The sequence below is a fragment of the Aotus nancymaae genome, unplaced genomic scaffold, assembly GCF_030222135.1.
Source record: "Aotus nancymaae isolate 86718 unplaced genomic scaffold, 86718_ANA_hifiasm-v0.15.2.pri h1tg000108l, whole genome shotgun sequence".
Taxonomy (NCBI): domain Eukaryota; kingdom Metazoa; phylum Chordata; class Mammalia; order Primates; family Aotidae; genus Aotus; species Aotus nancymaae.
The window spans coordinates 15,782,168-15,794,437 of record NW_026988523.1 but is presented as its reverse complement, the minus strand read 5'-3'; the positions used below and the strand labels follow the sequence as shown (position 1 = coordinate 15,794,437).

Sequence of the window (12,270 nt, the reverse complement as noted above, 5' to 3'; positions counted from 1 at the left end):
GAGAAGAAATCTGGGAATGTGCAGGTTGCCCTGTGGGATTTGAAAAGGCATTTGGGCCCAGGGAACTCACTGACGGCATGGATGGAGCTATAGGCCCAGTTCCTTTCAGCCAGCACATGTCTGAGGCCAAGGCAATGGGATCAGCTCTTGGGAGGCCAGCACTACAACTGAAACAGGAAAAACACAGCAGCATTCCAGTAGCTCCAAATTCCAAATGTCTTGGATATATTTTAAAGATCTGGCTATTTGTGTATTTATTTTTACATGTATTTACCTTTACAGAAACTTGTTTTGGTCCCCAGGGTAAGGAAACATTTCTAGTTTATTTAAACTTTTTGAAAGTTAGAAGGCAAGGCTGTGAATTCAAGCATGAAGTCCCTCAAGATACAATGTGCCCTGGCAGGTTCTCAAGCTGATAGAAGCCTCTGACCTCTCCAGCTCCCAACCTCTTCCCCAATTGCCAAGGTCTGGCTTTAGTCCCCGCTGCCCTCAGGAAATGACAGCTTTTGTACTTGTGTCAGTGGAAGGGTTTGGCTCTATTGGGTCATGGATAAGAATTTTAGGACACTTCTAAGGGCCAAGTCATTCCCTGCCCTAGGTAGGATAGCACCATTCCTGAAAGAAAGATCTCTGCTTTTGTTGTTTGTTTGCTTGTGTATTTTTTGAGACAAGGCCTCTATCCCCCAGGCTGGAGTACAGTGGCCCGATCACGGCTCACTGCAGCCTCAACTTCCCAAGGCTCAGGCGATCCTCCTGCCTCAGCCCCCTGAGTAGCTGGATACAGGTGGATGCCACCACATCCAGCTAATTTTTATATTTTTAGTAAAGACGGAGTTTCATCATGTTGCCCAGGGTGGTCTTGAATTCCAGGGCTCAAGTGATCTGCCCACTTTGGCCTCCCAAAGTGGTGGGATTACAAGCGTGAGCTACTGTGCCTGGTCCATCCTGTTTGTTTGTTCTTAATAGGAAAAAATAACCAGGTTTACAGCTGAAATGTCTTTGACATGCTTTGGATTCTAGGAAAGAAAAAAATAGTGAAACATATTCAGATTCAGTGAAATGCTGGGGAGGTGGCGATTTCTCTTTCTCTCTTCTTTGCAGAGCACAGCTTGGCTTTAGAGTCAAACAAACCTGGGTTTAATCCGTATCATTTATGAGGTCTAGAACCTTAAACAAGTGATTAATACTTAACCTAAAAATCAGCTTCTTTTACTATCAATGGGTTTGCGTAAGGAACAAATGAAATGATGCATACCAAGCACTTGAGAGCTTTCTTGGCACCTAAGAACTCATAGAGAGTAACTGTTACTGCCAGGACCTCTCCTGCCCCTGAAGGATTCTAAGCCTCTGGAGCCACAGCAATCAGAGATATAATTGTCTTCAGGGCAAAACTTGCAAATATGGACTCAGGCTCACCTTTGGGGAGCCACATGACAATGGGTAGTGACAGTAGAAAGAAGAGGTTGTACCAGGCGTGGTAGCCCATGCCTGTAATCCCAGCACTTTGGGAGGTGGAGGCAGGAGTTCAAGACCAGCCTGACCAACATGGTGAAACGCCATTTCTACTAAAAATACAAAAATTAGCCAGGGGTGATGGTGCGTACCTGTAATCCCACTACTCAGGAGGCTGAGGCAGGAGAATTGCTTGAACCCAGGAGGTGGAGGTTGCAGTGAGCTGAGATGAGGCCACTGCACTCCAACCTGGTGGCGACAGAGTAAGACTGTCTCAAAAAAAGAGAGAGAGAGAAAGAAGAGGAGAAGGTGTCGGGCAGGTCCTTCTCATTTTTGGCAGAGGCCTAAGAACTCTGCACACAGTTGGTTTTAGCCTTCTGTTCCCCAACCTTCTCTAAGGTAGGGTGAGAACATGGGTAGACCTGTGCCCGCCCCACTTCCGCACACCAATTTGGGGAGGACTGCACTGGTTGGCTGCAGCCCTCACTTCCTCTCCACATCCATGCTGCCTTTGAGTCACGTCCTACATTCAAACATCTGTGTCCAGAGGAGGGGAACTGCATGTGGAACATGACTGCTTCTTTACTTCAGACCTCAGCCCCTTGCAGCTGGGCTCTGAAGAGCCCCTGGAGTCCCTGTGACTTGACACTGATCCCTGCGAGGCCCTCGGCCTTATTTGGTGAACTCTGTTGGAAATAAGTTGGGGTTTAGCCTAGTTTAGCTGCTGAGTTCTGTTCAGGAGGAAAGCAGCTAATGCAGATGCAGAAAGGAGAAGAAAAAATGTGTTTCATCACGGGAAAGGTGTTACCACAGATTGACCAAAGTTTCAGAAAGACTCGGGCCTGCACAGGCTTGGGAGCCCAGCATGAGGAAGACACAGGCAGAGGGGCGCAGGCTGCAGACCCAGGGTCCCCCTTCTCCCTGGGCTGCTTCACCTGTGGGCAGCATAATTTATTCCTTTTCCAAGTTCAGGGAGAGCAGGCAGCCTTTTATCCCCTCAGCCCCCACTGTCTCCTCAACTCTTCACACCCTGACTTCTGCCCCCTCTGCCCACTGCTCTGCCGTGACCTCACTATGGCCTTCAGCTTCCCTCCCCTCCCCTAGCCCTCCGCACCGTCGACCTCCCTCCTTGAAGAGCTGAGTCAGATGTGGCTGACCACAGTGCTCTCACTCTCCTCCTGTCTCTCTGACACTTGCCCACAGTCCCCACCCAGGGCTCCAGCAGTCTTAACTAGGGCCTCCCCAAAGTTCAGTCCCCATTTATTAAATGCCGTATCAGTTGTCTTCAGATTTCTGCTCTGCGGAGACAATATGGCCAGAAGCTTGCCTTGAGAGTCACTTTTATAAATGTGTAGGGGTAGATGAGGTCACCACTCCATTTCCTGTGACAGCCATGGGTGTCACCAGCCTCCCAGTCACTCCCCTTTGTCTCCACATGAAATGCCACGTTGCCTTTGGCATTTATCCACATCCATCCTCTCTTCCTGTGGCTGCCTTAGCATTGTTATTTCTCACCTGAAGTATTGCAATAGCTTCTTGTAGGTTTCTTTGACATGCTAGAAACCACTTCTCTGGAATTCAGAACACCTGTCCCCCATCTTCCTTCCACCATTCTGTGTCTCAGTGGACAGGAGTGGAAGGAGACAGCATGAGAGAGTCTGGAAGAGCAGTGGATGTAATAAAGAGATGTCCATGGCTGGGCACGGTGGCTTACGCCTGTAATCCCAGCACTTTGGGAGGCCAAGGCAGGTGGATCACCTGAGGTCAGGAATTTGAGACCAGCCTGTCCAATGCAGGGAAACCCTGTCTCCATTAAAAATACAAAAATTAGCTGGGTGTGGTGGCAGGCGCCTGCAGTTCCAGCTACCGGGGAGGCTGAGGCAGGAGAACTGCTTGAACCTAGGAGGCGGAGGTTGCAGTGAGTCGAGATCATGCCATTGCACTCCATCCTGGGTGACGAGCAAAACTCCATCTTAAAAGAAAAAGAGAGTGAGAGAGAGAGATGTTCACCTACTAAGCAGATTGTACTAAGCAGACAATCCAAACAGGAAGACAGGGAAGTATGAGAAACTGTGTTTAGTGACAAATGACAATCAATTCTAAAGTAAAAAGTCCAGTGTTCTGTGTTAAAGGGGACTCCACAGCATTTAATGACCCTGGACACAATGTCATGAACTATATGGCTTTAATAGTACTACAGTGTGGTTACTATTCTGCAAAGCTTTTGCGTGCTAGGAATTCTAAGGAGGAAATGGTTACAGAGCAAACTGCAGCTGCTTGGAGTTTGGACAGGGTGGAATTGAGTGTCCGCAGGCCAGCTGAGGAGGTGGCACCCAGCACTCTACGAGCCCTTTGCTCAAGTCAGCCTGGAGTAGGAGGTGGGAATGTCGGGACAGAGGATCAGCACCCCATGAAACAAACAAAAGCTATGTTCACTTTTGGTCATAAATTTCAGTCTCACAATAAGCCAGCAAGTTAGGCATTGTTCTATAATCACTTTGCAGGTGAGGAAACTGAAGCTTTTGAGAATTTGAGGGACTTGTGAAAGTTTACTCGAGTAACACAAGACACAGTCAGGATTTGAATCCAGGATTTCAGACTCCAAGTATGATGCTTCGTTGTTCTGAACACAGAATAAGAGGGGTGCAGGCAGTTAAGGGCTTCTGTGGATCTCAGGGGCCCAATGGGGAAAAAATCACCGAGGTGCCTCCAGACCCAGGCTCTGCCCAGTGAAGACCCCCCCCAGAATACCCAGGGGAAGTTGGTACTAGCCTCCCAAAGCCACTCTCCTCAGTGGCATTGACAGCGTCCTATAAAGAAGGCCATGAGAGAGGAAGCACTAGGACAGATGGTGTCAGCAGAAGGGACCCCAGACTGCAGTAGAAGTCACCAAGATTTAGCCTCCTTAGATGGCCCCAAGAATGGGAGGCTCCATACAACAACCACCTTCAAGAGCAATAGGAGACAGTTGGTAGGTGGTAGGTGGAGGTGGATGATAGGAGGGAGGAGGCCATGTGTGAGTGGTTACAGAATTTGCAGGGTCTCTATGCAAAATGAAAATATGGGCCTCTTCTTTTGAATTACTACGATTTTTAAGATGGTGACAGCAAAGAAATAAAGCAAGGGTGGGGACATTATAAGCATGGGCCCCTCTGTGACTGCACAGGTCACACTTGATTACATATTGTATCTGGCTTAATTTCAGGCTCCCATCATAGATGTGTTTACAGAGAAGGTGGCATGTTGAAAGGGAAAAGTGCTAGGCAGGACAAATTCACTCAGAATAGCTGAATTATAATAGCCACCAGGCAATACACCTTTCCACATGAGAAAAGTGAGGCTGCAAGACCCACAGTCAGCTAGAGGAAAGTCAAGCTTCAAACCCAAATCTCTTGACTCCAAAGCTCTCTTCTTTCCCGGTACTCTACCTGTGAGACCTTTGAACGCTGTAAGAAATACAGACTTTAGGAGCTTCTGGTAGGGAATGTGATAATTCTGTTCTGGATTAGTGTTTCTCAAACTCTAGCCCTTTACTTACTACTTCCATAAATTTTAGCCGTATTTTCAAACCATCAATGCTGAGATTTGCTTAATATTTTTCTCTCATTGATTTGCCATTTTAAAACGTACCTTCATTATAAAAAATGCTAATAATGAAATTGTGGATTTGGTGTGCTAGCTATACTTTTTAAAAAATATACATTAGAATAAATAAACACTCTGACTCAGTTATTCTACTTCTATAAGTTTATCCTATAAATATGTTCACAGATGTGTGAAATGATGTATATACAAGAACGTTAGTCAAAATATGATGATGATAGCATGCTCTTGGAGGCACTGTATTGGAATTAGAAAATGGGGCACTCATTATACAATAGAAAATTACGCAGCCATAAACAAAGAATGAGGAAGCTTTCTATGTACTGATAAGAGACTATTGTTAAAGAGTGAGATGCAGAATTGTGTATCTAATGATAGGTGCCTAGAAGAGGAGGGGACAGAGGGTCTACATTTGCATATGCTTAAAACCTTCTCTGAGGGAAGAATGCCAGCAAACTAATACAAGTGGTTTCTGATGGACAAGAAGAGTTTGACACTGAGAGGAGGAAAATTTTTCATATTTGTTAATTTTGAACCATATGAATATGTTATTTTTCCTAAACAATACATAATATGATAAAAATGTGTGTCCATGTAGTGCCTAAAATAATCTCACTATTGATCATTTCCATTGATGGGATAGATCCCTGTATGGGGAACCATAGCTCTGATGTGGTCACCTCACCTCCCTGCCTGGTGCTCACATGAATGGGATAATGGCGTGGCTGTGCGCTGTCAAGCTCTGTCGAGTAGGCAAAAGTCCTGGACAAGCTAGGTCCAGCCCTAGTGCTGAGAAGAAAGTGGAGGACCCCATCATTCTGGGAGGCTCTTCTGTCAGATGATCTGCTGATGAGGGCCATGTTGCTGACCGTCCAGAAGCCCAGGAAAGAGTCTAAGCCCCAGAGTGAAGAGGCTGTATCTCCTGGTGGAGAATGCACAAGCCACATCTGCACTGGTAGTCGAACTGTGACCAGATGGAAAAATGACTGAAATAAAGACTCTCTAGACAATGTCGTCTAATCTGAGCCAAGAGTTCTGGGGAAATGGATGTGAACACTGGTCAGTTCAGGGTAGGAGCCCTGGATGACAGATAATAGTTGCTATGAACAGAAGAGGATCTGTAAGCATTTTTTTCAAGTTGGGGAATTGGTGCCTCTGGCCAATGGAGAGATAACCCAGGTCTCTGGGTGGGGTGGGTGGTTGAGTCAAGAACTATCTGACGCAAGAGTTGGTTGCACTTCTGTTAATGCAGCCTAAGATTGCATTAGCTGTTTTGGCAACCACATGATTCTGTTGACTCACACTGAGCTTGCAGTCAACCCAAACGGCTAGGCCCTCTTCTGATGCACGCTTTTAAGAATTGTCAAGAATTGTCATCTTCTGATGTTTGGGCAGTTGGGTTTTTATACTTAGGAGCAGATCTTTACATTTGCCTTGTTTTGTTTTGTTTTGTTTTTTGAAACAGAGTTTTGGTTCTTGTTGCCCAGGCTGGAGTGCAATGGCGTGATCTCAGCTGACTGCAACCTCTGCCTGCCAAGTTCAAGAAATTCTCCTGCCTCAGCCTCCTAAGTAGCTGAGACTACAGGTGCGTGTTACCATACCCAGCTAATTTTTGTATTTTTTTAGTAGAGATGGGGTTTCACCATGTTGGCCAGGCTACTCTCAAACTCCTGACCTCAGGTGATCCACCCACCTTGGCCTCCCAAAGTGCTGGGATTACAGGCGTGAGCCACCATGCCCGGTCTTACATTTATCTTTATCAAACTACATTTGGAGCTTTTGTGAATCATGTGAGTCAGGAAATATTTTAATTTTGATGTACATGTTAATACTCTCTCTCCAAACTTAGCTATTTGTGAATCTGATCCAGGATGTTTAGAGAAAGGGTAAAAGCACAAGGTGACATTAATATGTTAAGAAGATCAGTGGACATAATGTTTAGCCAAGTAAATTGTCTAAGGAATATCCTGGCCAAATATCTTACTGATATTGGCAGATGGTGCCTTCCCAATTCACTTATCAGGAAAGTCCTCTCAAAAAAAGAAAAAGAGGGAGGGGTGCAGTGGCTCACTCCTGTAATCCCAGCACTTTGGGAGGCTGAGGTGGGCAGATCACCTGAGGTCAGGAGTTCAAGACCAGCCTGGCCAACGTGGCAAAACCCTGTCTCTACTAAAAACATAAAAAATTAGCCAGGCAAGGTGGTGCTTGCCTATAATCCCAGCTAGTTGGGAGGCTGAGGCAGGAGAATCACTTGAACCCGGGAGGCAGAGGTTGCAGTGAGCTGAGATAGTGCCACTTCATTCCAGCCTAGGTGACAGAGCAAGACTCCATCTCAAAAAAAAAAAAAAAAAGGTTTTTTTTGTTTTGTTTTTGTTTTCAGAGACAAGGTCTCACTCTGTTCACAGGCTGCGGTACAGTGGTGCAATCATAGTTCACTGCAGCCTCAAACTCCTGGGCTCAAGCAATCCTCCTTCCTGAACCTTCTGGTTAGCTAGGACTACAGGTGTTCACCACAACACCCAGCTAATTTTTTATTTTAAGTAGGTAAAGGGTCTTGCTGTGTTACCCAGGGTGGTCTCAAAATCCTGGCTTCAAGCAAATCCTCCCACCTCAGTCTCCTAAAGTGGTAGGATTCCAGGCAGGAACCACTGCACCTGGTCAAGAGTTTGTTTTGACCTGGCTTATTTTTAGTAAACTCATGCTAGTTCCTAAAGGTAATAGCTTCCTTTTAGTTTGTAAATGCCTATCATTTAATAATCTATATTTTGTAATTATTTCCAGGGCTCAGCCCATAAGTCTTTGACATCATTTCTAATTCACAGCTTTTAGAAAGCTAGACTTATACTTGCCCATCCATCTGGCTTCCTGAATCTCAATACTGATAAGATTTTAGGGATCACACTTGCAAATTCTATTGATTCCTGGAATTGAATGAGTCTTCATTTTATAAAATGAATTTCTTTAAAGCAGCTAGCAACTTTCTCACCATCCTCTGTCTGGGTCTTCAATTCCCTATAGAGCTGGAAGCAAAATAGGAGCTGAGTAGTTCTGCTTTCTCCCTGACATCTGTGAAAGTGACACCCTCTCCACCAAGCCATGACTCTCCCTGCTCTTCTTCCTCTGACACTAAAAAGACCTTTGTGCTGTCCTTAGTAATTTTTTTTTTCAGCCTCAGCTCACTCTGGGCTTTGTCTTTCCTTATACTCTGCCTTCGGCCACTGCCAAGCATTTGGATTTCTCCTTGGTTGGGAGCCATGCCTTCCATCATCTGTGCATGTCTGGCCTCCACAGAGCGTTCTCAGGGGAGTCTCATTGCCTCCCCATTTCCCTCATCTCTGGATTCCTGAGTAGCACATGGTTGAGTTTGTATCTGAGAATCTCCTATCTCTCTTCAGCAATCGATTATTTTAGAATCTTGGCCCGGGGCTGACGTCTATTTTTCACTTTGTACTAGTCAAGTCTATTTTCAGCATACAACAAAACTAACTAGAGCAAACTTAAGCAAACACTAACATTTATTGCAAGGGTCTAAGCTTGGGGTAGGAATTTGGATGGGGCTCAGGAAAGTCTGGAACCGAAGGCTGGAAAGTTTCTCTATCTCCTGTCTCTGCTCCTCGCTGGGCATCTGTTCCATTCTCTCTGAGTAGTCTGGCTTCCTCTGCTTTCCTAGGCTTCAGGGTACAGCACAGTAGAACCACAGCCCTTAAGTTTATATATCTCTCAGTCCTAAATCCTGATTCACAGGAGACGTAACCTAATGAGGCCAGCTTCTCCGACGCCCACCGTGGTCCAATCAGCCAGGACTTAGGCAGTTCCCAGAGAAGAAAGAGGCATATACCCTAATTGATGTCCACTCTTCACTTATTCATTCAGGCATTCAGCAAATATTTATTGTATGTCCATACACTGTTTTTGTTGTTAGGAACACTACAGGGAAAGGAAAAGGGCATCTTTAAAAATTGTGTTTTGTGGAAAATCTAATCTTGCATGTTCTCACTTATAAGTGGTAGCTAAACATTGAGTACACATGGACAGAAAGATGGGAACAACAGACACTGGGGACTCCAAAAGTGGGAAAGGAGAGGGGTGGGCAAGAGTTAAAAACCCACCTACTGGGTACTGCATTCACTATTTGGGTGACAGGATCAATAGAAGTCCAAATCTCCTCATCATTCAATATACCATGTAACAAACCTGCACATGAACCTCTTGAATCTGAATTTTTTTTAAATTCTGTTTTGCTAAATAGGGGGCACATTTCTAACTCTTCTGCACCCCTCTCCGCTTTTTTGTATAATGGCATGATCAGTTTCTACTCCTTCAACATCAGTAACTGTGTTGTTAGAGCATCATTTCCCCTTGGATATTCACTGGCTTGGGAAACACACACATAAACTATCCCGAGACATGAATCTTCCTAAAGAAAAAAACCTATGGAGTTTTAAACACATGGAAAAGAGATCCCTGGCTCTATGACTAGCTTGCTTTTAGTGAATGGGTACTCTAGAAGAAAAATACAGCACTGAAAAGGCCAATTGCACCCAAAAAGGAACATTACTAAGATATGCAGGACTAGAATCCTGCCACATCAGCCATATTTCTTTTTTTACTTTTTAGATCTGCACATATTTATTAAGCCTTTGATATAAGGTGTTAGGTGCCAGTTCTGTGGAAAATGTAAAGAAATAGAAAGCCTTCTCCCTGCCCTCAAAGAACTTATAGCTAGCTGGATAGATAAGATAGAAAATAGATAATGTAATAGAGTTGCTTGTGTTTTGGGGTTTAATCATAAAATGCTACAGGAATTCAGAGATAGGAAAATTACTAAGACTAACTTAGGTGAGGGAAGTCTTCTTGTAGGAGGTGGGTCTAAGCTGACCTTTTACAGATGGACAGGATTTGGATCCGCAGATAAATGTCAAAGGACAATTTATAGTGAGGATCCAGTGTATTTACTTGATTCACTCAGGATTCCGATCTTCAGTTGCTATTCCTTCCTTCCTGCCTTCATTCATTCATTTATTAATCAAACTTTTACTGAGTGCCCACCTATTCAGGTACTAGACATTATGTGTGTAAAGGGTACAAAGATGAAAAGGACCCTAATTAATAATAAAGAGGAGTCTTTAAATGAATAGGCATTATACATGCCCTCATTTTCATCTAAGATGCTAGGACAGCTGTATTTAGCCAAGCAAATTAAGTAATCACACTGAGTTTAAAAGCACCTTCCATGTTATCGCTATTTAACACATATGTTAAAAATCCATCACATGATTGGCACAAAAGATACAGTGAAAAAATCAGACACAGATCTTATATTTCTGTGCTTTACAGTTTAACACTGGAAAAATCAGACACAGATCTGGTATTTCTGGGGCTTACAGTCTAGTTGAGAGACAGTCGCTTAAACAAGTAATTACAATCATGTGTGCTTGAACACACATTGGGAGAGGTAGAGAGAAACTTCCTTGAGTGCACATGGCAGGAATAATTAACCTCACTGGTAAGTCAGGGAAGAAGAGTGGAACTGTTGAGGTACGGCAGGTGGAATTCTAAGATGACCCCTGATGATACCTGCCTTTATGTCATCCCCTCCCCTTGAGTCGGAGAGACCTGTAATTTGCCTTTAATCAATAGAATATGGCAAAGGTGAAGATATTTTTGCAGAAATTATTAACATTCCTAGGCAGTTGGCTTTAAGTTAATCAAAAGGGAGAATGCTCTGGGTGGGCCTGATCTAATCAGGTGACTCCTTTAAAAGAGGGTCTAGAGGTAGAGACTTAATGGAGCAGAGATTCTCTCTGCCTTAATCGCTGGTCTTGAATAAGCAAGCTTTTATGAATTCTATAGCTACAGATGAATTCCACCAACAACCCGAGGGAACTTGGAAGCAGATGATTCCCCCTTTCAAGTCTCTAGATGAGAATGCAGCCTGGATAACACCTCTATAACCTTGTGAGACCCTGAGCAGAGGGCTCAACTAAGCTATGCTCAGACTCCTGACCCATGAATCTGTGACATAGTACATGTGTTTTATTTTAAGCCATTAAGTTTGTGGTAATTTGTCATGCGGCAATGGAAAACCAATCCAATGATAGATTAGACAGGACTAACTTGCCTTCCTGGAGAAAGAAGACTTTGAGCACTGGGGCTTTCAACAGCATTGCTGAACAACAGGACCCCTGCTGACTTTTCTGTATCCTCCATGTGAAATCCAGGCCAGGTTTATATCTAATAAATGAGGTCTCCTGCCTACCTCATGAAGATTTCCTGTCTTGTACTCAATAAAACTATCCATTCAATGTTAGATTTGAGGGCAAAAAAGTACATTCTTTTCCCTACTAGTCTAAATGTACCTCACTTACGCAACTGACATGATACTGACAAACTTTACAAAATTATATTTTTACAAGTAGGACTCAATTTTCTCATTTTTCAGTTCATTTAATTAGTTAGCCATTTATTACAGAGCACCTACTACATCCCTGGGGCTATGCTAAACATGGTGAAAGACTGAAGGACAGTGGCAAGATGGTTCTATCCTTTGAGGAGTTTAAGAAAGAAGCCTCACGTACCAGAAAAAGTTAAAGAGCAATAGAACACTAAACTCTAAAAGTAGGAAAGAGGAGGTATTTCCTGAGTGCCCAGGAATAATGAATTTTATTTTGATTGTATAGGCTTCTTCCTCAGAAAAAAAAAGGAGGGTCTTGGGAATGCTCTTAGCTTCCAGCTGAATAAATACATACAACAGTAGTTTGTAATCTGTTAACCAATCATATGCAAATCCTGCTTATTCAGGATTTTGGAAGAATTTTGAAAACATGGAGATGAAACTGAGTTACTCAACCAGTGCCTCAACAAGTTTTATTTAACAAGTAATGTTTATTGAACACCTACTATACGCCAAGCCCTGTACTAGGTACCGAGAATCCAGTGGTGTGTATGTGAGAACGTTTTAAACCATAACTAATAGAAAATTAGATTCGAATGACTTAAACAATAAACAAACTTATTATCTAACCAACCAAGAAATTCCAAGGTAGATCAGCCTCAAATTTGTAGAAAATATTATTTTTATTTTTTTAGAGTTGGAGTCTTGCTCTGTCACCCAGGCTGAAATGCAGTGGCATGATCATCGCTCACTGCAGCCTTTGAACTCCTGAGCTCAAACAATCCTCCCACATCAGCCTTCTTAGCAGCTGGGACTACAGG

At 43.8% G+C, this 12,270-nt stretch overlaps 1 protein-coding gene across 5 annotated transcripts in view; it reads left to right on the top strand.

Moving 5' to 3' along the window:
* Window positions 1–12,270, top strand: part of NCF2 (neutrophil cytosolic factor 2) — a 78,670-nt gene that overhangs the window by 13,328 nt on the left and 53,072 nt on the right. For 3 of the 5 annotated variants that reach the window (XR_001106040.2, XM_064370486.1, XM_064370485.1), the window contains one exon: window positions 6,521–6,640. The exons of 1 other annotated variant lie outside the window; for it this stretch is intronic. The gene's annotated coding sequence lies outside the window, so the exon portion shown is untranslated. The remainder of the gene's footprint in view (window positions 1–6,520; window positions 6,641–12,270) is intronic. One more of the 5 variants, XM_012444371.3, reaches the window with a different exon arrangement.